Below are 23,213 nucleotides of genomic sequence, written 5' to 3'. Positions count from 1 at the left end.
AGAGTCATCATCAGCCAACCTGAGCTGGATGTAGTCAGGGGAGGGGGGCAAGAGCCTTGGGTGGGGCCACATGGCACCAAGCACCTGGCCAGGGCTCATAGGCAGTGGCTGTCACGGCTGGGGCTCCACTCAGCAAGACCCCCAGCCCCGAGGCCCCCTCCCACGCTCTCTCTTCTCTTTCTCTCACTCCATCTCTATCACCTGCTGTCAAATCGTGTGTCTCAAGATGACATGAGTTAAACATCTCGAAGAACTAGGGATTCATCATGCAGCGATGTTGACTCAGAAAGCAATACTTCTTCAAGCCTTTCACAAGCCCGGGGGTTTTTATCTCAATAGTGGATGATTACAGGGTTCTTGGTGCTGTTAGAGACCTATATTCTTAATGTGTTATCCTCTGATGAATAGGAGGTATTATGGGTTGAATCGAGTCTCCTCAAAGATCTATTAATTCCTAACCCCCAGGACCTGTGGATGTGACCTTATTGGAAAAGGTCACATTTTTGTAGAAGTAATGAAGTTACGATGAAGGCCTTAAGGCAGGACCTGATCCAGGGTGACTGGTGTCCTTAGAAGAAGAGGAGAAGGAGTTCCCATTGAGGCTCAGCAGGTTAAGAACCCGATGTAGAGTCGTGAGGTTGCGGGTTTGATCCCTGGCCTCACTCAGTGGGTTAAGGGTCCAGCGTCGCCACAAGCTGATGTGTAGATCGTAGATGCAGCTTGGATCTGGTGTTGCTGTGGCTGTTGTGTAGGCTGCAGCTCAGATTCAACCCCTACCCCTGCAAAAAAGAGGGGAAGCCAGAGAGACAGAGGGCAGAGAGCCAGGTGAAGGCAGACACAGAAATGGAAGTGATGCAGCCACAAGCCAGGGAACACGTGGAGCCTCCAGAAGCTGAAAGAGGCATGGAGCTAACACACTGCGAGCACTGACAACTGGGGATAGGGGCTTGTGGAGAGGAACATTTAACATGAGTCCTTGGTTATTTGCCAGAATTACCCGGAAGGACAGTAGTGGGCATCCTGGTTAGTTAGATTCCATTAAGGCAGGGGCTACGTCTCTGCCCAGCCCCGGCCCCAGCACCCAACATCCTGCAAGGAAGACGGCTGCAGCCAGACGCCAGAATGAATTTGATGTCACAGGCAGGGAGGGAACCACAGGAGCAAACGCAGGTCTGGAGGGTGGGTTAATTAGGCTTAAGAGATGGTGGGGGCATCACGCTGGACCACCCAGAGGGCTGCTGGAAAGGCAAACTCCGACAGAGGTGCAGGGTAGAGAGGAAACTTGGGGGCTGGCAGAAGCAAAGTGACCATGACAGCCCCGCCCCTATGTTTAAAGCCCAGAGATGGCCCAGATCTTTAAGAAGCCTCCGGGTTCTGTGAGAACTGACATGAATTTGACCCCATGGGCTGGGAGCGAGTATCTCTAAACAGTGACTTCAGGGACAATGTCAGATTCAGTGGGAAGGGAACACGGTGACAGCTTGAGATTTGTCATCGATCCTCACAGCAGCCTGGAGGATCAGAGACGGTCTTGCTGGAGTCCCACGTGCCCCAGATGCCCCCGTAGGTCTTAGGGGACACTGGGAACTCCCTCCTCCTTTATCCCACTTCGAAATGTCAGTGTGAATACTTTCCTCATCAGAAAATGATTTTAAGACTTTGTTTGGAAAATCGAAAGGGGCTTTAGGGCTGGGAAGCCTTGCTGGCCAGAATGAGACCTGTTTTATGGGGCCCTTAATGGGCACTTGGAAGAGTGATGACCTATAAACGGATTCATGGATTGAGACCCGGGGCAGGCTTGGATGGCTGAGGACAGGTGCTTTGAGATAGCATCCCTGGTGAGGACACAGCCCGCCACCCTCACCAGCCGCAGTGCCACCAGCACACCTCCCCACCTGCCCTCCCCTTCCCACTCACCCCTGCTGCTGCAGCGCTGACCCTGACATCTCGGTATCTCTCCGAAGCTCTGAGACATCTTTCAGGAAAACCACAGGTCCTGACCCAGGCTGTCGTTTTCTCCGTCTCGTCTACAAGACTCCCTGAGGCAGCCCAATACCCTGGCCCCCAGCTTACCCTCCCTCCCACCCCCTCGGCTGTAATCAGCATCATGACGAGGGCGTAGCATTTGGAGTCAGGCTGACGTCCATGAGCCTGACTACTTAGACCTTGACTTTGTATAGCCCATCTCTTGGATCTCAGCTTCCCTGTCTGTAAAAGGTTCTCTCCTTGTCTGTACCTTCCTGGGCCTGGCACTGTGCTTGGCATACGTTTAATGCTCCACAGATGCCAAGTGGTTGCGTGGATACATACATCCCGGAAGCAGTGCATGCATAGGAAACAGCATTGTTTTCTCAATACAAGTGCTCAGGAAATTTAAATTGGCTTGAAGATGTTGGTTATGTCATACCAGCCTCCTGGCATCCTGCTTGCTTCCCCACTGGAAAAGACTTTGCTCATTTTTTTTTTGTCTTTTTGCATTTTCTAGGGCCGCTTCCGCGGCATATGGAGATTCCCAGGCAAGGGGTCCAATCGGAGCTGTAGCTGCCGGCCTACAGCACAGCTCATGGCAATGCCGAATTCCTAACCCACTGAGCAAGGCCAGGGATTGAACCTGCAACCTCATGGTTCCTTGTTGGATTCGTTAACCACTGCGCCACGACGGGAACTCCGTCTTTTTTTTTTTTTTTTTAATTAAAGTATAGTTGATGTTTTTTTTTCTTTTTAGAGCCACACCTGCAGCCTATGGAAGTTCTTGGGCTAGGGGTCGAATCGGGGCTGCAGCTGCTGGCCCACACCACAGCCACAGCAACGTGGGATCCTTAACCCACTGATTGAGGCTAGGGATTGAACCTGTATCCTCACAGATACCCCGTCATGTTCTTAACCTGCTGAGCCATATCGGCAACCCCAAAGTATAGTTGATTTACAGTATTATACCAATTTCTGCTGAACAGCAAAGCGACACACACACACCTTCCTTTTCTCATATAATCTTCCATCACGTTCTACCCCAAGAGACTGGATGTAGTTCCCTGTTGCCCATCTTTAGAAGGACACGTCTGCCTCATCTCCAGGCCCCGGGAGCCCTCTGAGTTCCTCTTGCCACCTTCCCTGGCTGCCCATCTGCCTGCCAGGGTTCCGTCTGCCTTGCGGTCAGTGCCTCCAAACTTGGGACGTGTGCTGAGACGGTATCACCCGCCTGAGTTCTAAGCCCTATAAGGTGCTGTTTGTTACTTGTCTTTGCTCTCACTCAGCAGCTATGCCCCAAAGACAGGCAGGCTGGCCAGTGGGTCACTGATTCAGTCACCAGAAAGGATCCTAGATTAACCACACTGGAGTATAATCATGAGACACTGATTGGGTCCTGGGACCGGCCCAGGCATTTGCAGTGCGCACGCACAGATACTCACATACACGTGTACACACACTTGCGTGTGCTGGCGCACATGGGGGAAGGGAGGGTCTTTGCTTTCACAGAAAGCTCCACAGAGCTGTGTCCCAGCTCAGCGGGCCTCTGGTCTGGGTGTGGAGATGGCCCACGTGATGTGAAGACAGTTCTTGTATGTCCCCGGGGCTGCTTGGTGGCTGCGGTGCCAGTGCTGAGGGGGATGCACTGGGGAGAAGAGGAAAAGGACAAGATTGTGCAGCCCCAGCCTCGGAGGCGACAGTGCTTAGCCTGGGAGGCGTGGGAAGGGGAGGGGTGCACAGGGACCCCAGCCTGGGGGTGTTTCCTAAGGTGGGTGGGCTGAAATCAGGCAGGAGGTTTTGGCTTCAGGTGAAAATACACACTCACCCACTCACGGACATTCATTCATGCCACACACACAAACACACACACACACACATCTCCACAATCACGTCTCTTGAGGGACAAACTCTCACGCAAAGGTATATTTAATTAATGCTCACTTTTATCACCCCCCCACACACGCACACACACTCACACCCACACACACATGCACACGCACGCGCACACACACACGTTTACACACACACCCACAGACACCCAGAAGTGGCCAATGAACTTTCTATCCTATCCCTCATAAGAATAGCAAAATGGGAAGCTTACGGTTTTAACAGCCAGCTCCAGGGCCAATGCTATTTCCCTAGTTACTGCTCCTGGAGCCGGGGGCCAGGTGTCAGAAGAAATGAGTTTTGTTTTTTTTTTAATTTTTTTATTTTTTTTGCTATTTCTTTGGGCCGCTTCCGTGGCATATGGAGGTTCCCAGGCTAGGGGTCTAATTGGAGGTGTAGCCACCTGGCTTACGCCAGAGCCACATCAACGCAGGATCCGAGCCACGACTGCAACCTACACCACAGCTCACGGCAACGCCGGATCCTTAACCCACTGAGCAAGGGCAGGGACCGAACCCACAACCTCATGGTTCCTAGTCGGATTTGTTAACCACTGCGCCACGACGGGAACTCCAGAAATGACTTTTTAATGTGCATTGGGAATCAAGAAGGAAAAGGAGACTGTCCTAACACTCCCTTTGTAACCTCTGTCTCTCCAGCACTTGAGAAAATTGGATGCTATTTTAAATCACTTTAACTCTAAAGGGCGTGAGTGTAGTCGAATCCTTAACCCACAAAGCAGGGCCAGAAATGGAACCTGCATCCTCACAGAGACAATGTTGGGTCCTTAACCCACTGAGCCACAATGGGATCTCCTACCACGGTATATTGACAATGAGTAATTTTTTTTTAACAAGCGGCCACATCTGCGGCACATGGAAGTTCCAGAGCCAGGGGTCGAGCCACAGCCATCGTGGAAGCAACACCAAGTAGTTATGTTGTGAGCCACACGGGAAGTCCAATGATGAGCCACTTGATGCTAGTTCTTCATTCCATAATCACTTCATAAATGACAGAGGTGCTTCATGACCAGCAATGAGTCATCTTCTTTCCCCTCTGCAGCGACTGGTCACTGCACATCTGTTAGTTGGTTCATGCACAGACAGCAAAGCGTTCGGTTGTGTTGTTTCTGTGTCTCCTGGTGATAAATCCATGTGGCATTTTGCAAAAATGGATCATCTAAAGAGGAAAATGGCCAACAAAGATGAAAGTGCAGCAAAGACACAAAACATTGATAACACTGGAGGTGGGATTGAAAATCAAACGTCACTGGAGCTACAGAAGAAATAGCTGACTGCGGAAGTGTGGACACTGCTGCCACCCGGGAAACTACAGCTATGCAGCCAGAGGAGTTTAGTGAAGGACAGTGAATCGACGTCTGTGAGGACAGTTGTGATGAAAAGGATGAAGAGATCCCCGAGGAAGTGACCTGGGCAACACCTCACCTTAAAGAAATTCTTGGAGATATTTACAACATTGAAAGCGAAAAGGACACAATGTTGGAAGGTGATGCAAACTTAGAAAGGCTAGAAACGATGTTTGCTCTTTATTGTAAGATGCTGAAAGATGTTTGCCCTTTATATGATGAGAAGGTGGCAAGCACTGCTGAAAGATGCTTGGGAAATTGTTTGTTTTTTAACAAAGAAACAAAAGACTTTAATTCTCAATGTTTCTCATGTTTTAAAAGAGTTAGATAAAATTAACCTTTCAATGTGGTTTTTACTATTTTGAAAGAATATTCTTAAATAATTCCCTGTACATTCCCGATAAGCGGCAGTGAGCGTTTTAAAAAAGTTTTAATAAAAAATTTAAAGTTTACAAAGCAATCAAAATTTTTTCTCAATTTTTAAGATTATTTTAGGGTTTGGTTTTTTTTTTTTTTTTTGGTCTTTTAAGGGCCTCACCCACAGCATATGGAAGTTCCCAGGCTACCCCTAAGTTCCTAGGGTTCTAATACGAGCTGCAGCTGCCAGCCTACGCCACAGCCACAGCAACGCCAGATCCGAGCCACATCTGCAACCTATACCACAGCTCTCGGCAATGCCAGATTACTGAGTGAGGACAGGGATCGAACCTGCATCCTCATGGATTCTAGTCAGGTTCATAACTCGCTGAGCCATAAGGGGAACTCCCAATAATATTTTATTTCTTAAGTTGGTGTAGTAGTTTCAATAGTATTTGTTGCATTTTCTTACTTTTTTTGGTATGTTGATTTCTTAACAGAAACTTGAAGACATGGCCTGTACAAATAAACATATCCAATGGGTCCATTTCTTACTATAAATGAAAAATACTGGTGCTGATGAGTGGAGGAAACGTCGCAAGAGTAGGTCTGGTTATTTAGGGGAGACTTTCTGAAAGAGGTGGGGACCCAGAAGACAGAAAAGGTGGGGCGTCTGAAGAGGCACAGAGCGTAGAAAAGCAGGGAGGAAGCAGGCCCTGAGGGCACAGAGACCCTAGAAAAGACTCCAGGCCTCCCGGATGGAGATGGGGGTGAATAGGGAGGGAAAGGGGCTGCAGGAGGCTGCAGACAAGCCCACTACTCAGGACAGGCCCTTTCTCTCCCTGGGCCTCGTTGACAGAATGGAGATGTTTGTTCCTTATCAGAAGAGATGCTTCCTCCATCTTCCCCCCCAAGAGAGGGTTAACGAGCTCTCTTTCTTGGCTTAAGGCCAAGGGTTTCCTGTTCCTGGAAGCACGCTCAGGTCACCAGCCACCCTTGCAGGTTTGGGAGGGATTTCCAAGGGTGGTATTGGTCACAGGCAGTGGTGGGACATGGACCCTGCATGATGGGGAGATGAAGGCGTGAGGCTGACCCCCACCCCCCCCACCTCCACCCCCACCCCCACCCCAGGAACAGTGCTGCCCTCTTGAAAGATTTGGAGCAAAGAAAACAGAGGGTTGGAAAACATTTTCTCTCTTGTTTTTCTTGGAGGCTGAAGGGAAAACCTAAATTCTCACCTGCAGAATCCTGCTTCCCCCCGCCCCACCTCCTCCTCTCCCCAGGGCCCTTCGCTTCCCCTAAATCCTTCACAACACAGTCGGCTCCGGGGCCCCCGAGGGAGAACTACAATTTGCCCTTTCTCACAGCCTGTCATTCATTCTGGATCTTTCTCTCATCACCTTCCTTCCAGTTCTAATTTAATCCCCGGCGCCTCTCTCTTCCCGAAAGACAAAACCAGACAAACATCAGAAAGAAAGGAACTTTCTGCACAGGTGAGAGCCAGGTGTTCAGGGGGCATCTCTCTTTCCTCCAGGGATGAGGCAATTTCCCTAAATCTATTATTAATCAAGTGAAGGAAAAAAAAATACCGTTTCAAGAATTTACATCTCTCAGAAAATATTCCAGTTAGGAAACAGTCGTCTGGGACATGGAGGTGAGCCAGCTCTTTATCGGTGAAAGCAGAGACGCAGAGATACCGTATCGCGGTGGTAGCAGATGACGTAAACCCAGTGGGCAAATGGAAATTTTCCTATGCAAGGAAGGCTGCCTGGGTGGCAGAGGCCGTTCTCTGCTGGGGTATAATGATAACACAACTACCATTTATTGTATTCGCAGTGCTAAGCATCTCATATGTCATGACTCACCCACCCATTGCGCGGGCCCAACTATTAGACCCATTTTACAGGTGGAGAAATGGAGGCACGCAAGACCACAGAGCCAGATGGAGGCACTCAGGTTATACATGCTTACCTCTAGGAGAGCGTGTGGTTCACTTCTTGGAGTAAATTAGGCCCAAGTCCTGTCTTGATATCATCTTTTATTCCTCTGTCTCCTCCCTGGTGGGACCCACTCACTTGCCCTAGACCTGGCAGAAGAGCAAGCCCAGAACGGAGAGCTGGTCTGACTTTAGGGCTGCTCGCTTCTGCAGCCAGCTTGGCCTGTCCCTCTGTGTGCGAGCCTTGGCAAGACCCTCCCCTGACCCTGGGACTCAGCCCGCATACCTATCGGAGGCGGCGGCGGTGGGACTAGCCGGCTTCAGAGGCCCGTCCCACTCCCTCCATCCCACTGTACACCAGTCCCCTGCTGCTATGATGGGTGGGAGAATCACACAGCAGCTGCTGTTTGCAACTTTCCCAAGGCTCCTCCTACCCAGGCATCACCCTTCACATTGGCTCTGTTTTGCAGAGAAGCCAGCTGGGTGGGAGTGCCTAGCTGCCTGTCCCTTTTTTCTTTTTCTCTTTTTCTTTTTAGGGCCGCACCTGCAGCAGATGGAGGTTCCCAGGCCAGGGGGCAAATCAAAGCTGAAGCCGCCAACCCACGCCACAGCCACAGCAATGCCAGATCCGAGCTGCCTCTGCGACCTACGCCACAGCTTGTGGCCTCACCAGATCCTTAACCCACTCACTGAGGGAGGCCAGGGATCAAACCCCACAACCTCACAGACACTATGTTGTGTTCTTAACCTGCTGAGCCACACTGGGAACTCCTGCCTGCCCCTTGTGAGCTCTCCCATGGGAATGCCCTTCACACCTCCCAGGGCTGGGTGGGAAGGGGTGACAGCCACACATTTGCTTCCCCTCTGTGCCTCCAGCACAGGACCCGGGGATCCGTGACCTTCTGTAAGCTGCTAGGGGCCGTCCACACAGCAACCACCCATCACCACCACCATGCCAGCTCTTCTTCCCTGTTTCCCAAAGGCCAGAGGAAACGTCTCCTTTGCCAGGGCTGGTCCCTCACTAATGTAGGAGGTGAATGAATTACGTAGCCTCGGGCACACCATGGTCCCTCTCTGGGCTCGGTTTTCACAACTGTACAATGAAAGGATTGCGCCAGGGAGCCCCCTAAGATACTTCCATCTCTATGTGGTCAGGTTTATTTCACATCTGTGTTGGTTTCACGTCCCTCCCAGTGCCCTTGTGTCGTATACCCATCACATCTGCTGACTCAGCTTTTTTTTTTTTTTTTGTCTTTTTGCTATTTCTTGGGCCACTCCCTCGGCATATGGAGGTTCCCAGGCTAGGGGCCGAATTAGAGCTGTAGCCGCCGGCCTACACCAGAGCCACAGCAACGTGGGATCCGAGCCGCATCTACAACCTACACCACAGCTCATGGCAATGCCAAATCCTTAACCCACTGAGCAAAGGCAGGGATCGAACCCGCAACCTCATGGTTCCTAGTCGGATTCGTTAACCACTGCGCCACGACGGGAACTCCCTGACTCAGCTTTTAAGCTGCCTCCAACACCCCACCGGAGGGACAGGGCAGGCTGGGCTCAATGCTCTTTTGTTGGATTAACTTGCTGTTGAAGCGTGGTTAGGAGTTCCCTTGGGCTCAGCGGTAATGAACCCCATTAGGATCCGTGAGGATGTGGGCTCGATCCTGGCCTAGCTCAGTGGGTTAAGGATCCAGCATTGCCATGAGCTGTGGGGTAGGCCGGCAGCTGCAGCTGAGATTAGATCCCTAGTCTGGGAACTTCCATATGCTGAGTGTAAGGTCTTTAAAAAAAAAGGGGGGGGTTGCTATTGAGGTCTTGTTCACGAGCTACCCCTGCATGGAAAAGGCAGAATGGGAAAGAAGATGCACACAGGTTAGAACAGGGAGAACGTGTGTCTGTCAGCGCTTGAGGAGAAACTCAGAGAGATGAGGTGTTTGAGTTTCATACTCAGTTCTTTTGGCTGTAATGTTGCTTGAAATTAATGATTTCTAAAAAATGTGGCTGATGAGACCAAGGGGCCTTCCAAATTTCATCAAGGAACCTATGGGGCTTCTCTCAAATTTCATTAGGCAGAGACCAATTTAAAGATTAACTAATGGAAGAGATGCAGTTATGGAATTAATTGTAGCAGGCCCACGAGGTAATGTAGTGAGAGAGGTTCCTGGCAAATGTTAGAGACCAAAAAACAGAAGAGGAGTTCCTGCTATGGTGCAGTGGGTTAAGCATCTGACTGCAGCAACTTGGGTCACTGCAGAGGCACGGGTTCGACCCTGGCCCAGGAACTTCCATACGCCACAGGTACAGCCATTAAAACAAACAAACAAACAAACAAAAACAACCCCCAAAAAAGGAGAGCTGAAGGGTAAAGAATCAGCAGCTTTTCTGTGGGCCACAGTGGAAAGCTCCCTTTCCAAATGCTGAGTCCCAGTAACCAAAGAGTGAAACCCTTGGAATCAGGACCCCTGATTCCATTACTGATGAAATGAAAATAAACTTGGGATGACATTCAACTTTCATTTACTTAAAATTCCTTAGTAGATTTTTTTTTTTTTTGGTCTTTTTAGGGCCTCACTCATGGCACATAGAAGTTCCCAGGCTAGGGGTCTAATCGGAGTTGTAGCCAGCTCTACGCCACAGCAACACCACATACAAGCCACATCTGCAACCTACACCACAGCTCATGGCAACACAAAATACTTAACCCACAGAGCAAGGCCAGGGATCGAACCTGTGTCCTAATGGATACTAGTCAGATTCCACTGAGCCACAATGGGAGCTCCCTCAGTAGATTTTTCATCAAACTCAGGTTCTGTGCAAACCTGTCCAACAGAAAGAAGCACCTGTACAAATATCACTACGAAACTACTAGATAAATCTCCCAGTGTAAATAAAAACAGCAGCTGTGAGTGACAGTGCCGTCTCTGTGAAAGGTACTTCACCTGTTTTAACTATAATTTTTTGAGTAACCCTGCATGGTGGGAATTAATATAGCAGGGCTACCACATACAGACATGCCGATGCCACGTTGCCCTACTCTAGGAACACCATTCCCACTGGAATCTTAGTGAGTGGTAGCTTCTCAAGTTGTTCAGTGCACAATCTTGACTACTGTACAGGCTTAAATTAAGCATAATATAACAAGACTTCTACAGCATTCTGTATGGTGCTAAACACTTACATACATATATGTCAGCTCATTTAAACCTTGTACCCACCGTGCAAGATGTCTGGGTTCAAAATAAAGCTTTCTGACACTCCACATTGCCACTTGGGCAGTTTACTTTTTTATTTTATTTTATTTTATTTTATTTATTTTATTTTATTATATATGTATTTTTTACCACCATAACTATGGCATATAGAAGTTCCCAGGTTAGGGGTTGAATCAGAACTGCAGCTGCCAGCCTACACCACAGCCACAGCAACACCAGATCAGAGACACATCTGTGACCTATGCCACAGTTTGTGGCAATGCCGGATCCTTAACCCACTGAGCAAGACCAGGGGTGGAACCCTCATCCTCACGGATACTAGTCAGGTTCTTAACCTGCTGAGCCACAATGGGAACTCAACGGGCAGTTACTTTAATACACTGTCACGTGGTCTCCAGGTCAGCCTCCCTGCCTGTGACTACCTGCGTCTGCCAGAGGGTGACTGCACTGAGTTCTTGAACCTGAGAAGCTGAGAACCAGGCCCTGGAGCATGGTTACTCACCAAAGTGGACATCCTGGGAGGCCGGCACCGCCCTCCCTGAGCTCGCCAGGCAGCCACTTTCCATATACATCGATCACCACATTCACCATGTACCAGCGTCCCTCCCTGGGGCAGGGGCACCTGTTCCACATGTATGGAGATTTAGAACATAAACCACTTTGAATGATTATGAGATGACCCCAAAAGAAGAAGAAAGTAAAGCAATAACTTTCTGTTCTACCCCAAAGTGTCACAGCCGGGATAATGAGGAGGGTGACAAGGCAATCCTCAGCTCACCAGATTTTTAAGACTGGCCTCAGACTGGGTTTGGCACGACGTGTCCCAGAAGGAGGGGAAGAGACCCACGGTGGTCCTTTCCAGAGCACTGGTCCTGGCTCCTCCTTTTACTCACATGCTGGTGCGATGTGTCTCGCCACGCAGGTGGCTAGAAGAATCTTTTGTGGTTAAATGGGATGAGGCATCAAATTGTATCTCCACGGAAAAAGGCGCACCTGTTCACAGGGGTGAATTGTGAGGGCCACCACTGCAGGTACCCGCGAGGTGGCTGCCCCAGGTGGGTCTTTTTCCTCCAATTCTGCCTCTGTCAGCAGGATTTCAGTACCAGGAGCACCCTCCATCCCTCAGGTGGGGAGGGATTCTGCCCTTCTTGTCCACAGAGGGCCCCCCCCCCCCATTTCCAAGCGGTCTTGCTGTTGCCATAGTAACTGACTGAGCCTGCTTGCTGCACACTTCCGAGTGCAGATTGCATTCTGTCGTGGTATCCACAGGCTTGGACCAGCCTGATTCAGGATGGGGAGGGGGGAGGGAGGGAGGGGCTTCAGTCAGGTGGACGACTTCATGTCCCTCAGCCACCTGGGCTTGGTGGGGAAAGGCAGACCAGCTCACACCCATTACCCCTTGATATCCCATCTATGCCATGGGGCATTCCTTGCTGCGCTTCCCCACATGCTCGTCCTTTTCCTGAATGTTCCCAGGCCCCTCCCACACGCTGTGTCATCTTTACCTAATCAGTCTTCCCAGAGGTTTCCAGTTTCTGCCGTGGATCAGACTGGGGATAGGTGTGAAGCTTGTATCCAGAGAAATGCAGAAGGAAACGAAGAAACCCTGGTTCTTTGTGCAAACCTCCAAATTCCCCAGCCCCAATTTTTTCTCTTCATGGGGGCAGGAAAAATAGGATATACGAGGATGTAGGAGTCATTGTCTTGATCCCAAACTATGAGGGATAGTCTCCCACGATCTCTAAATTTCCTTCAGTTATTGCCAGGATTTCTCTGGGCTTTGCCATTAACCTTGATTCTTCTCTCTCAAGGTAAGTATTTTGTCGTAGTTACCTTGCTAAAAATTGTTTCTTTTGAAAAAACTCTTTCACTGGGATCTTAAGTTGCTGTGTTCCTTTTTTATCATTTGTGCCCAATTCCTAATCATGCTTCAGAACCTAGGCAAATCCATCTCTCTTCTTGCGCCTCAAGTGACCTGTTCAAGCAGCCCCTGGCATCTCAGGAGCCTATGATGATGGTGGTACTGAGGTCTTTTTTTTATTCTTTTTAGGGCCACACTGCATATGGAGGTTCCCCGACTAGGGGTCGAATCAGAGCTGCAGCTGCCCGCCTACACCACAGCCGCAGCCATGTGGGATCCAAGCTGCATCTGCGAACTACACCACAGCTCATAGGAACGCCAGATCCTTAACCCACTGAATGAGGCCAGGGATCGAACCCACATCCTCATGGATACTAGTCAGGTTCTTATCCCACTGAGCCCACAGTGGAAACTCCAATGGTGTTGGTGGCCTTCAAAGAGGATTCTGCATGGTGGTTTCTGAGCTGCTGTTGGTGTCAGTCCAGCAGCCTAGGAATACATATTTTATTTTTTACTATTGTAAAATTTTTAGCTTACGTATTTTTAGCAAAGATTAAAAATTTTTTTTTTTTTTTTTGCTTTTTAGGGCCACACCGGTGGCATATGGAGGTTCCCAGGCTAGGGGTCTAATCAGAGCTACAGCTCCCAGCCTGCACCACAGCCACAACAATGCCAGATCCAAGGCGCATCTGCAACCTACACCACAGCTCACAGCAACGTCGGGTCCTTAACCCCCTGAGCAAAGCCAGGGATCAAACCCGCAACCTCATGGTTCCTAGTCGGATTTGCCAACCACTGAGCCACGATGGGAACTCCTTAATCCCCTATCCTTATGTTGCCCCTCCCTCTTCCACTGGTAACCATTAGTTTATTCTCTATATCTGTGAATCTGTTGGGTTTTTTTTGTTATATTATAAATGCATACGTTAAAAACACTAGAGGAGTTCCCCTGTGGCTCAGCAGGTTAAGGAACAGGTGTTGTCACTGCAGTGGCTCTGGTCGATGATGTGGTTCAGGTTCAATCCCTTGCCCAGGAACTTCCACGTGATGCAAGTGCAGCAAAAAACACAAAAAAAACATTTGAAATAAGTGTCTTTGAGACAGTGTATGCACACTCTTATTTGCCATACTCTCACCGAGCCGCGTTGTCTTTTACACTCTGGTACATCACAAAGTGACCGGCTTGATGTGAAAAGCCATCCTTGTTTGCACTGTCTGGATCACCCCTTGGTCATTGGCGGCATGTCTGGGCCCTGCTGTTAACTGTTTCCTGCACTGAGCTTGATAGACTCTCACTTGCTGAATAAAAATCCATCTTTTGGAGCCAAGGTCTGTGACACAAGATATTATTCATAGACAGAGTCAGAGAATGAAAAAAGCTCTGCTTTAAATAGGAATGGGCTCTCCTTCATGTTATTAATACACTGAGATAATTATAGTCTCTGGACAAAAATCCAGGGGAAGAATAATTGATTTAGGAGATGCCTGGAGTCAAAGTCAGGCTGCCCTCTGATACAAGGTCCCCAGGAACTTGATGAGCATTGTCACTGAGGCCATCTCCCAGATGCTTGCCCACCCCCCACCCCACGGGGCTGGCCACAGGTGGGCCAGGACACAGGCTGTGCAAAATTCAGGGAACTGCGCTCAGCACATCTGGTGTAGAATCTGGAAGGATGAGCCAGGAAAGGATATGCTAAAGGTAACTGACAAATCTCTAGACCAGGGGCTCCTAAAGTGGGTGCATGGGTAGGATTCAAGGGATTCCTGAACTCAAGTGGGGAGAAAGGTTACGTCTTTAATTGTGCAAACTTCTAGCAGTAAACTAGCATTTGCTTCAATTATGAACGTAGACAGCCCTCAGCAGTGTCAGTGGTGACTTAGACTTTTCTACCAACGGAAATTAGCTTTTTCCATCAAAAGAAAATTGTTGCAGATACCTCTAAAGAGTGTTTACACTTCTTACTATTCTAAATGATTTATTAGACCTGCCCCTAGATTTTTATTAATGGGTTAAATACATGTATTACAAATTACAAATTTAAAGACATAACTATACAAAACTAGTTTCCTTTGTAATCCTATATGCTGTACTTCATGCATTTAAAAACATTATTCCAAGGAAGGCTCATGAGTTTACGGGGAAGGCCAGACTGGAGGGGAAAAGCCTCAGAGACCCAACTGGGTCATACCGGCTAGATAAAGGAGAATCTTACAAAGGTTAAGGCTTAAACCAAAGGAGTGAAATGCTAATGGGAGCATCGCAGCCTTTGTGGAGAGATCTTTTAGGCCAGGGCTTTAAAATGTCCCTATAATAAGTCAAAAGAGGTGTTGAAATACAAAAATCAAGTAATTTGGAGTTCCTGTTGTGTCTCAGCAGGTAATGAACCCAACTAGGAACCATGAGGTTGCGGGTTTGATCCCTGGCCTTGCTCAGTGGGTTAAGGATCTGGCGTTGCTGTGAGCTGTGGTATAGGTTGCAGACTCGGCTCGGATCCTGTGTTGCTCTGGCTCTGGCATAGGCCGGCGGCTACAGCTCCGATTCGACCCCTATCCTGGGAACCTCCATATGCCGCAGGAGCGACCCTAGAAAAGACAGAAAAAAAAAAATCAAGTAATGAAATATCAATCAATCAATCAATCAGTCAATCATCCCTATAAAAATACCACACAGGCACACGTCCACTCTGCAGGTCCCAAAGCTCATTCTCAGTTCAGATGGGGTCAGAAGGGTAACACAAGGAAATAAGGAGGGTGGGGCTTCACAGATCACCCCACCACGGAGTGTGGCAGGGCACCAGAGAAGCTCTCCGTGGGGTGGATCTCATGTTGCTCTTGCAGGGGTGGGAGTGGAGATGCTGAATTTCACCTCGAGTCCAGCCACCTTGGGGCTACAGAGGTCTCAGTGTCTAGGAAGCCGCTTCCTCCTCTGGCGGCTGCTGCCCATGGGATCCTGAGGCTCCTGGGAAGATGCATGACCAGAGGGCACCAGGAGCCCCCCTCCAGCTGGAGGTGCAAACCAAACAGAAAACCAGCCTTTTGAAGTTCAGCCAGAACATTCTATAAAGGAGTCTTTTCCCAATCATAGGTAGCAACTTATCACTGAGTCATAAAATCAATTTCCTGGATCACAACAAGCATTAAAAATAGAATAGAAAATAGTGCATGTCACACCCAGGTTAAGTATTATCTTGTGAACTTGGTTTTTGTTTTATGTACGTGTATGTGTGTGAGGACTGTGTTGTGATGTGATGATGTATTTCTTACCGAGGATCGCAGCCAAGGGTTTAAAAAAACAAGGCTGCCGAATGCCCCTGCAGCCCCACAGAGAAATCACAGAAACGGGAAGAAAGTGTATCTTAAGGTAATAAATTTTTTTCTTTTTAGAGCGGCTCCTGTAGCATATGGACGTTCCCAGACTAGAGGTCTAATCGGAGCTGTAGCTGCCAGCCTACGCCAGAGCCACAGCAACGCGGGATCCAAGCTGGGTCTTCAACCTACACCACAGCTCACAGCAACGCCAGATCCTTAACCCACTGAGCGAGGCCAGGGATCAAACTCACATTCTCACAGACGCTATGTTTTGTGTTAACCTGCTGAGCCACAATGGGAACTCCAGCTGGTATATTTTTTTTTTTAATTGGTGGGTGGGAAGCAAACACAATTATAAAAATTATTTCCTTCTAACAAATTTGAAAAATTTGTCCAGTCACTGTACATAGAGGAATTTATGTTTGAACAAGCATTTCCTGGAAATACTTTAAGCAGTGGTATCATTTCTGATGGCTTAGGCGATATGAGGAAAAATACGGGGAAAGCTTTTTTGGAATGCATTCATATCTTGACGGTAGATATCGCTTTGATATTTCATAAATCCTGGCCGTCTCCAACGTGTATACATCCGGATCCCGCTCTTGTGTCTGGTCCTTTCAGACAGACTACCAGCTATGATCTTCCCTCTCTCGAATTCATGTCCCTCTTATCTCACTGGGGTAGGAGACCCTGGCAGGACTGAGAGAAAAGCAGGGTCTCGAGAGTTTTGACATTTTCCTGTGGCTCTTCCTCTACTGCCACTCTGGGATCCCTCTGCAGTCTTTCTACTGCTGTCTGCAGAGTGGAAAATTTTAATATCCTTCATCTCTTTACAAATTAACACAGAAATTCTGCTGACAAGCCTTACCCTTTCCAAGGTTTAAATCCCAGGGCTCTTGAGCTGTGACAATTTAAGTGAGCAAGGTTTCCAAAAACTGATGAGTGAGGTTTTAAATGTCTCACCGAAGCAAGTTGCCAAATCCTCCTCTAAAGACTTCTGGAGGACAAAGTCTTCGGCGAGTGGTTGCCTGCGGAAGCAGGTGTGTGCACCTACACTGAGGGTGGGGAAGGTAGCTTAGAAGAGTAATTATAAACCAAAACAGCGGGAAGAAACCTTAGGAACTAATCGACCAGCGAGCGTATTTTAAGGATGAATAGAACAGAGCTAGGGAGGGTTCAGCCCTTTGTTCGAGGTGACAGTGTCAACTTTCAGTGAGTTCTCCTAAGAGGACGGCTGAAATGATAGCTAAAGAAATCATGGCTAAAAGTTTCCCCAATTTCGGAGTTCCTGTGGTGGCTCAGTGGAAACAAATCTGACTAGTATCCATGAGGATACGGCTTCCATCCCTGGTGGCCCTCAGGGGGTTAAGGATCCGGCGTTGCCGTGAGCTGTGGTGTAGGTCACAGACTTGGCTCGGATCCTGAGTTGCTGTGGCTGTGGTGTAGGCTGGCAGCTGCAGCTCCATATGCTGCGGGTGCAGCCCTAAAAAGCAAAAAAAAAAAAAAAAAAAAAAAAAAAAAAAAAAAAACCAAACCCAAAAAACCAAAAAATTAATTTGGCAAAAGTCTTAAGTATGGAGATTCAGGAAACTGAGTAGCACCAAACAGGATAATCTTAAAGAATCCTTACCAAGACACATCGTAACCAAACTTCTGAAAACTTACAAAGAAGAAACCTGGAAAGCATGAAAGGAAAAATGACACCTCACCTACAGAATAAAAAAAATTTGATTGACAACAGATTCCTCATCAGAGTCTATAAGGAAGTGGCACATTTTTCAAGAGCTGAAAATAAAAGACAGATTGGGCAAGTGGATAAAAGTACAGGATCCAGGAGTTCCCACTGTGGCTCAATGGGTTAAGAACCATGAGGATGTGGGTTTGATCCCTGGCCTCACTCAGTGGTTTAAGGATCATGTGCCGTGGCAAGCCGTGATGTAGGTCGCAGATGTGGCTTGGATCTGGCGTTACTGTGCCCGTGGCACAGACCGGTAGCTGTAGCTCCAACTTGACCACCAGCCTGGGAACTTCCATATGCCTCAGGTGTGCCCTAAAAAGAAAAAAAATACACGATCCAACTATATGCAGTCTACAAGAAAGTCACTTCAAATGTAATAACATAGGTAAATTGAAAATAAAAGGATTGAAAAAAGATATACCATGCAAATGTTAATCAAACGAGAGCAAGAGTAGCTATGTTAATATCAGAAACGGTAGACTTTAGCACAAGGCAAACTACCAGGGACAGTGAAGGTTCATCTCATATAATTTTGTCATCATAATTACATGATGTTGAAAGGGTCAACCCATCAAAAAGACATTGCAACTCTACATGTGAATGGATCAAGGGACAGAGCTGACAGATATGTAAAGCAAAAACTAATATGTTAAGACAAACAGGAGAATTATAGACAAACCCACAATTATAGTTGGAGATTTTAGTATCTCAACAATTGACAGAACAACCAGACAGAAAACCGTATCAACTCTATGAGCAAAGGGTATAGAAGGAATCAACAGCAACATCAACAGGCAGAATCTCGTGGACATTTATAGAGGCTTGACCGATGAAACCCATGCCACAGTGGTGAGAAAGCCAGATTCTTAACCTACTGTATGTACCACGAGGGAACTCCAAAATACCCATTCTTAAGTGGCTACAGAACACAGACCACATTCTGGGCCACAGAAATGACCTCAACAAAATTTAAAACACTGAAATCATACAGAGTGTGTTCTTGAAACTTATTAAAAGTCAAAACAGAAAGATAAACTGAAAATCTCTAGACACTTGGAAACTAAACAACAGCTAAGTAATCCGTGGTTCAAAGAGGAAGTCTCAAGGCAATATATATATAGTACATGTACAATATAAAATATGCTATAAAATATGTATTATATTTATAGACCCTAAAGCAGTACTGAAAAACAGATTTATAGAACTAAGTTTATATTAGAAAAAATAAAAAGTCTCAAATCAATCATCTAAGCTCCTACCTTAACAAAGAAGAACAAAATAAACACAGTGCAAGAAGAAGGAAAGAAATAATAAAGATAAGAGCAGAAAAATCAATGAAATTGGAAATAGAAAAACATTAAAGCAAGCAGTTATTTTAAAGATTAATAAAATTGACCACCTTCTAGCAAAAAAAAAAAAAAAAACCTTGTTTTTTAAAGATTAATACAATTGACAAATTTCTGGCAAACTTTAACAAAGGAAAAAAGAGGGAGACACATGTCTCGAAGCAAGAGTGAAATAGCAGATATTACCACTGAACTTGAAGTTACCAAAAAAGGATAATACGAGCTGGCTACAAACAACTCTACTGCAGGTTCCCAGGCTAGGGGTCTAATGGGAGCTGTAGCCACAGGCCTGGGCCAGAGCCACAGCAACTCGGAATCCCAGCCACGTCTGTGACCTACACCACAGCTCAAGGCAACGCCAGATCCTTAACCCACTGAGCAAGGGCAGAGATCGAACCCGAAACTTCATGGTTCCTAGTCGGATTCATTTCCTCTGCGCCACGACAGAAACTCCTACATACATAAATTTGACAATTTAGGTGAAATGGACCAATTCCTTGCTAAGCACAAACTACCACAACTTACCCAACATAAAAGAGATCATTTGAATAGCTATAAGGAATTCACTATAAAGGAGTTTTTAAGTTACAAAATTCCTGAATAAGAACTCTCCAGGCCCAGATGGTTTTCCTGGCAAATTCTACCAAACATTTAAAGAAAATTTAGCATCAATTCTACCACAATCTCTTCCAGAAAATAGAAGAGAAGGGAACACTTTTCATTTAAGAAGCCAGTGCAGGCAGCCCAAAAGTCTGTCTCGTTTTATTGCTCTTTGTGGATGTTGCATTTTGCACAAACTGAAAGTTTGCGGTAACCCTGCATCGAGCAAGTCTATTGGTGCCACTTCCTCCGACAGCATTTGCTTGCTTTGTGCCTCTGTCACATTTCAGTAAGTCTTGCAATATTTCCAATCCTCCAATGGCAAAAAGATTATGACTCACTGAAAGCTCAGATGGTGGCTAGCATTTTGACCTAATACTTTATTTGACCTAATACTTTATTTGTATTTTTTCAATTAAGTTATGTACTTTTTTTTTCTTTTTTAGGCATGATGCTATCGCAAACTTAACAGTGTAAACAACAATTTATATGCACTGGGAAACCCCCAAAATATGTGACTCGGTTTATTGTGATATTTGCATTGTTGTAGTGATCTGAGACCAAATCCACAATATCTCCAAGGTATATGCTTATATTACCTTGGTACTAACACCAGACCAAGATAGTACAAATAAAGAAAACTAAAGACCACAATCCCTCATCAATGTGGTTGCAAAAATTCTTAACAAACTTTCAGCAGATATAATTCAGATATATATTTAGATATATACTGCAAAATGTCACATACTATATGATTCTGCATATAAAATATTTTCAGAATGACACATTTATAGAGCTGGAGAACAAATGGACAATTGCCAAGGGTTATGGATGTGGTAACTTAGTGTGTGAGGGCGTGTGACTGTGGAATGAACAGCATGGGGGAGAGTTTTGTCACCGCGGAATAGTTTTGTAGTTACACGAAGCTATACATGTGAAAAAAATGGCCTTCAGCTGTACCTACATTGTACCAGTATGTTTCTTGGTTTTGATGCTGTATTATAGTAACATAAGAGCTAACCTTTAGAGGAAACTAGGAGAAGGTTAGATGCTACCCTATACTGCTTTTTTTTTTGTCTTTTTGCCATTTCTTGGGTCGCTCCCATGGCATATGGAGGTTCCCAGGCTAGGGGTCGAATCGGAGCTGTAGCCACCAGCCTACGCCACAGCCACAGCAATGCGGGATCCCTAACCCACTGAGCAAGGCCAGGGGTCGAACCCACAACCTCATGGTTCCTAGTCGGGTTCGTTAACCACTGCGCCACGACGGGAACTCCTACCCTGTACTGTTTTTACAACGTCCTATGGATCTATGATTATTCCCAAAGAGTTTAAAAACCACTTAGTCCACGTCCCATTCAGCAGACTTATATCTCTAGTCTCTGCCTATGGCAGGGTCCCCACGCCCATGCTATTGCTGTGTCAGTGTTCCGGGGACTGTCAGCTCCCACATTTCCTCAAGTCTTTTTTTTTTTGTCTTTTTAGGGCTGTGCTGGTGGTGGCATATGGTTGAATCAGAGCTGTAGCCACTACACCACAGTCCCAGCAATGCCAGATCCGAGCCACGACTGCAACCTACACCACAGCTCAGGGCAACACCAAATCATTAACCCACTGAGCAAGGCCAGGGATCAAACCTGAGTCCTCATGGTTGCTAGTCGGATTCATATCCACTGAACCACGACAGGAACTCCATTTCCTCAGGTCTTAATATTTGCAGCTATTCCTTCCAGTTAGCAAGTTATAACTCTGCACCAAGGTACCAGTGAAGGCATTAATTGGCCCCTAGCTCCTAAACTCAATGTCGAAATTTCCTGTCTCTCTCTGATCTCTGTTTCACCACTTGGGAAATCAAAATCAACTTGTGATGCTGAGTCCCTGCTCTCTCTAAGCTTGGCAGATGAGCTTGCCCTGAGCCTGGAGGACCAAACAATTTGCCAGCAGAGCACCGGGGCATAGAAGCCACAAAGCAGCTGAAGCCAGCTTGAAGCAAGGCATTTCTCAAGCCTCAATAATGAAACTCCTCCTATTCTTCAGCCCAGGGAACTATATCCAATCTCTTGCATTAGAACGTGATGGAAGATAATATGAGAAAAAGAATGTGTGTGTGTATATATTATATATATATATATATATAAGAAGATAATATGAGAAAAAGAATGAGTGTGTGTGTATATATATATATATAAAATTAGGTCACTTTGCTGTACAGCAGAAATTGGCACAACATTGTAAATCAACTATCCTTTAATTTAAAAAAAAAAGAAAAAAAGAAAAACAAAACAAAATCCCCCCTTCATTAGAGGAGGATCCTGAAACTTAAATAATATGCAAATAAAAGCTAAATAAAATGGGAGAAAACCTAAAAACAAACAAAAAAACCCAGTGAAACTCCACCTTCCAGGACTTCCAAGACTAGGGTTAAAACAGCAACATCTTAGGAGTTCTCCCCAAAATAACCATTTTATTATCTTGAAGCATCGCAACTATGGAGTATTGACTCCCTTACAGCACTTTCAGTATGTCTACACTTTCTGATTTCAAAATTTTGCGAGACTGGGCAAATTTAGCAATAAAAGGACCAGCACCTGTACATGAAGCGCACTCCAGGGTTTATGAAGAACGCTCATGCACGCCATGCTCATCGGATTCCTAATCTGTCCTGTGAGGTAGAACAAGACCGTAAGAATAAGAACAGGAGTTCCCACTGGGGCTCAGTAGGTTAAGAACCCAACATAGTGTCCTTGAGGATTCAGGTTAGATCCCTGTCCTCATTCAGTGGGTTAAGGATCTGATATCGCCACAAGCTGCAGTTGCAGTTTACAGATACTGCTCGGATCCGGTGTTGCTGTGGCTGTGGTGTAGGCCAGCGGCTGCAATGGGAACTTCCATATGCCACAAGTGCAGCAGTAAGAAAACAAACAACAAACAAACAAAAACCACTTGCAGAATGTAAGACTTCATTGTCTGACAGCAAGCACAGGTCTTTCTACTCTCCTCCCTGCTCCCCAAGAGTAAACCCCTCTATTTCTTTCTTAAGGATGTGTGCCGCAATGCCAAACCAACAGTGATTCCTATTGATCCTCGATTCAAGGAGTTTTGTTTTTACATGATTTTCATTTAATCAGAAAAGCATGAAAGTCGCTTTTAAAGAGATTGACTTCGATTATTTCTTTTTTGCTTTTTGCTGTTTTTTTTTTTTTTAGGGCTGCACCGGGGGCATATGGAAGTTCCCTGGCTAGGGGTCGAATCGGAGCCACAGCCACTGGCCTACACCAGAGCCACAGCAACTCGGGATCCAAGCCGCGTCTGCACAGCTCACGGCAACGCAGGATCCCTAACCCACTGAGCAAGGCCAGTAATCGAACCTGCATCCTTAGGGCCATTCACGATTGGAAAAATTGAAAGTGTACCATGAAAAACTATGCTGACATTGAGTTTCCCACCCCAGAGGACACTGGAATTGACAGAATCTTTTGTGTAGAGGTGGAACAGTGGGAGCAAATATAAAACATATTCTTATCCACCCACCCCCTTTTATCAAAATGGTAGTTATTTTACAAATAAAAGTTAACTACTGTTCTAACCCTTTATCCTCTACTTAATGTATCTTCATGATTTCAAAGTACCTCA

This window comes from Phacochoerus africanus, chromosome 9, assembly GCF_016906955.1.
Source record: "Phacochoerus africanus isolate WHEZ1 chromosome 9, ROS_Pafr_v1, whole genome shotgun sequence".
Taxonomy (NCBI): Eukaryota; Metazoa; Chordata; class Mammalia; order Artiodactyla; family Suidae; genus Phacochoerus; species Phacochoerus africanus.
The sequence above is the reverse complement of the archived record's forward strand: the minus strand, read 5'-3'. Positions refer to the sequence as shown.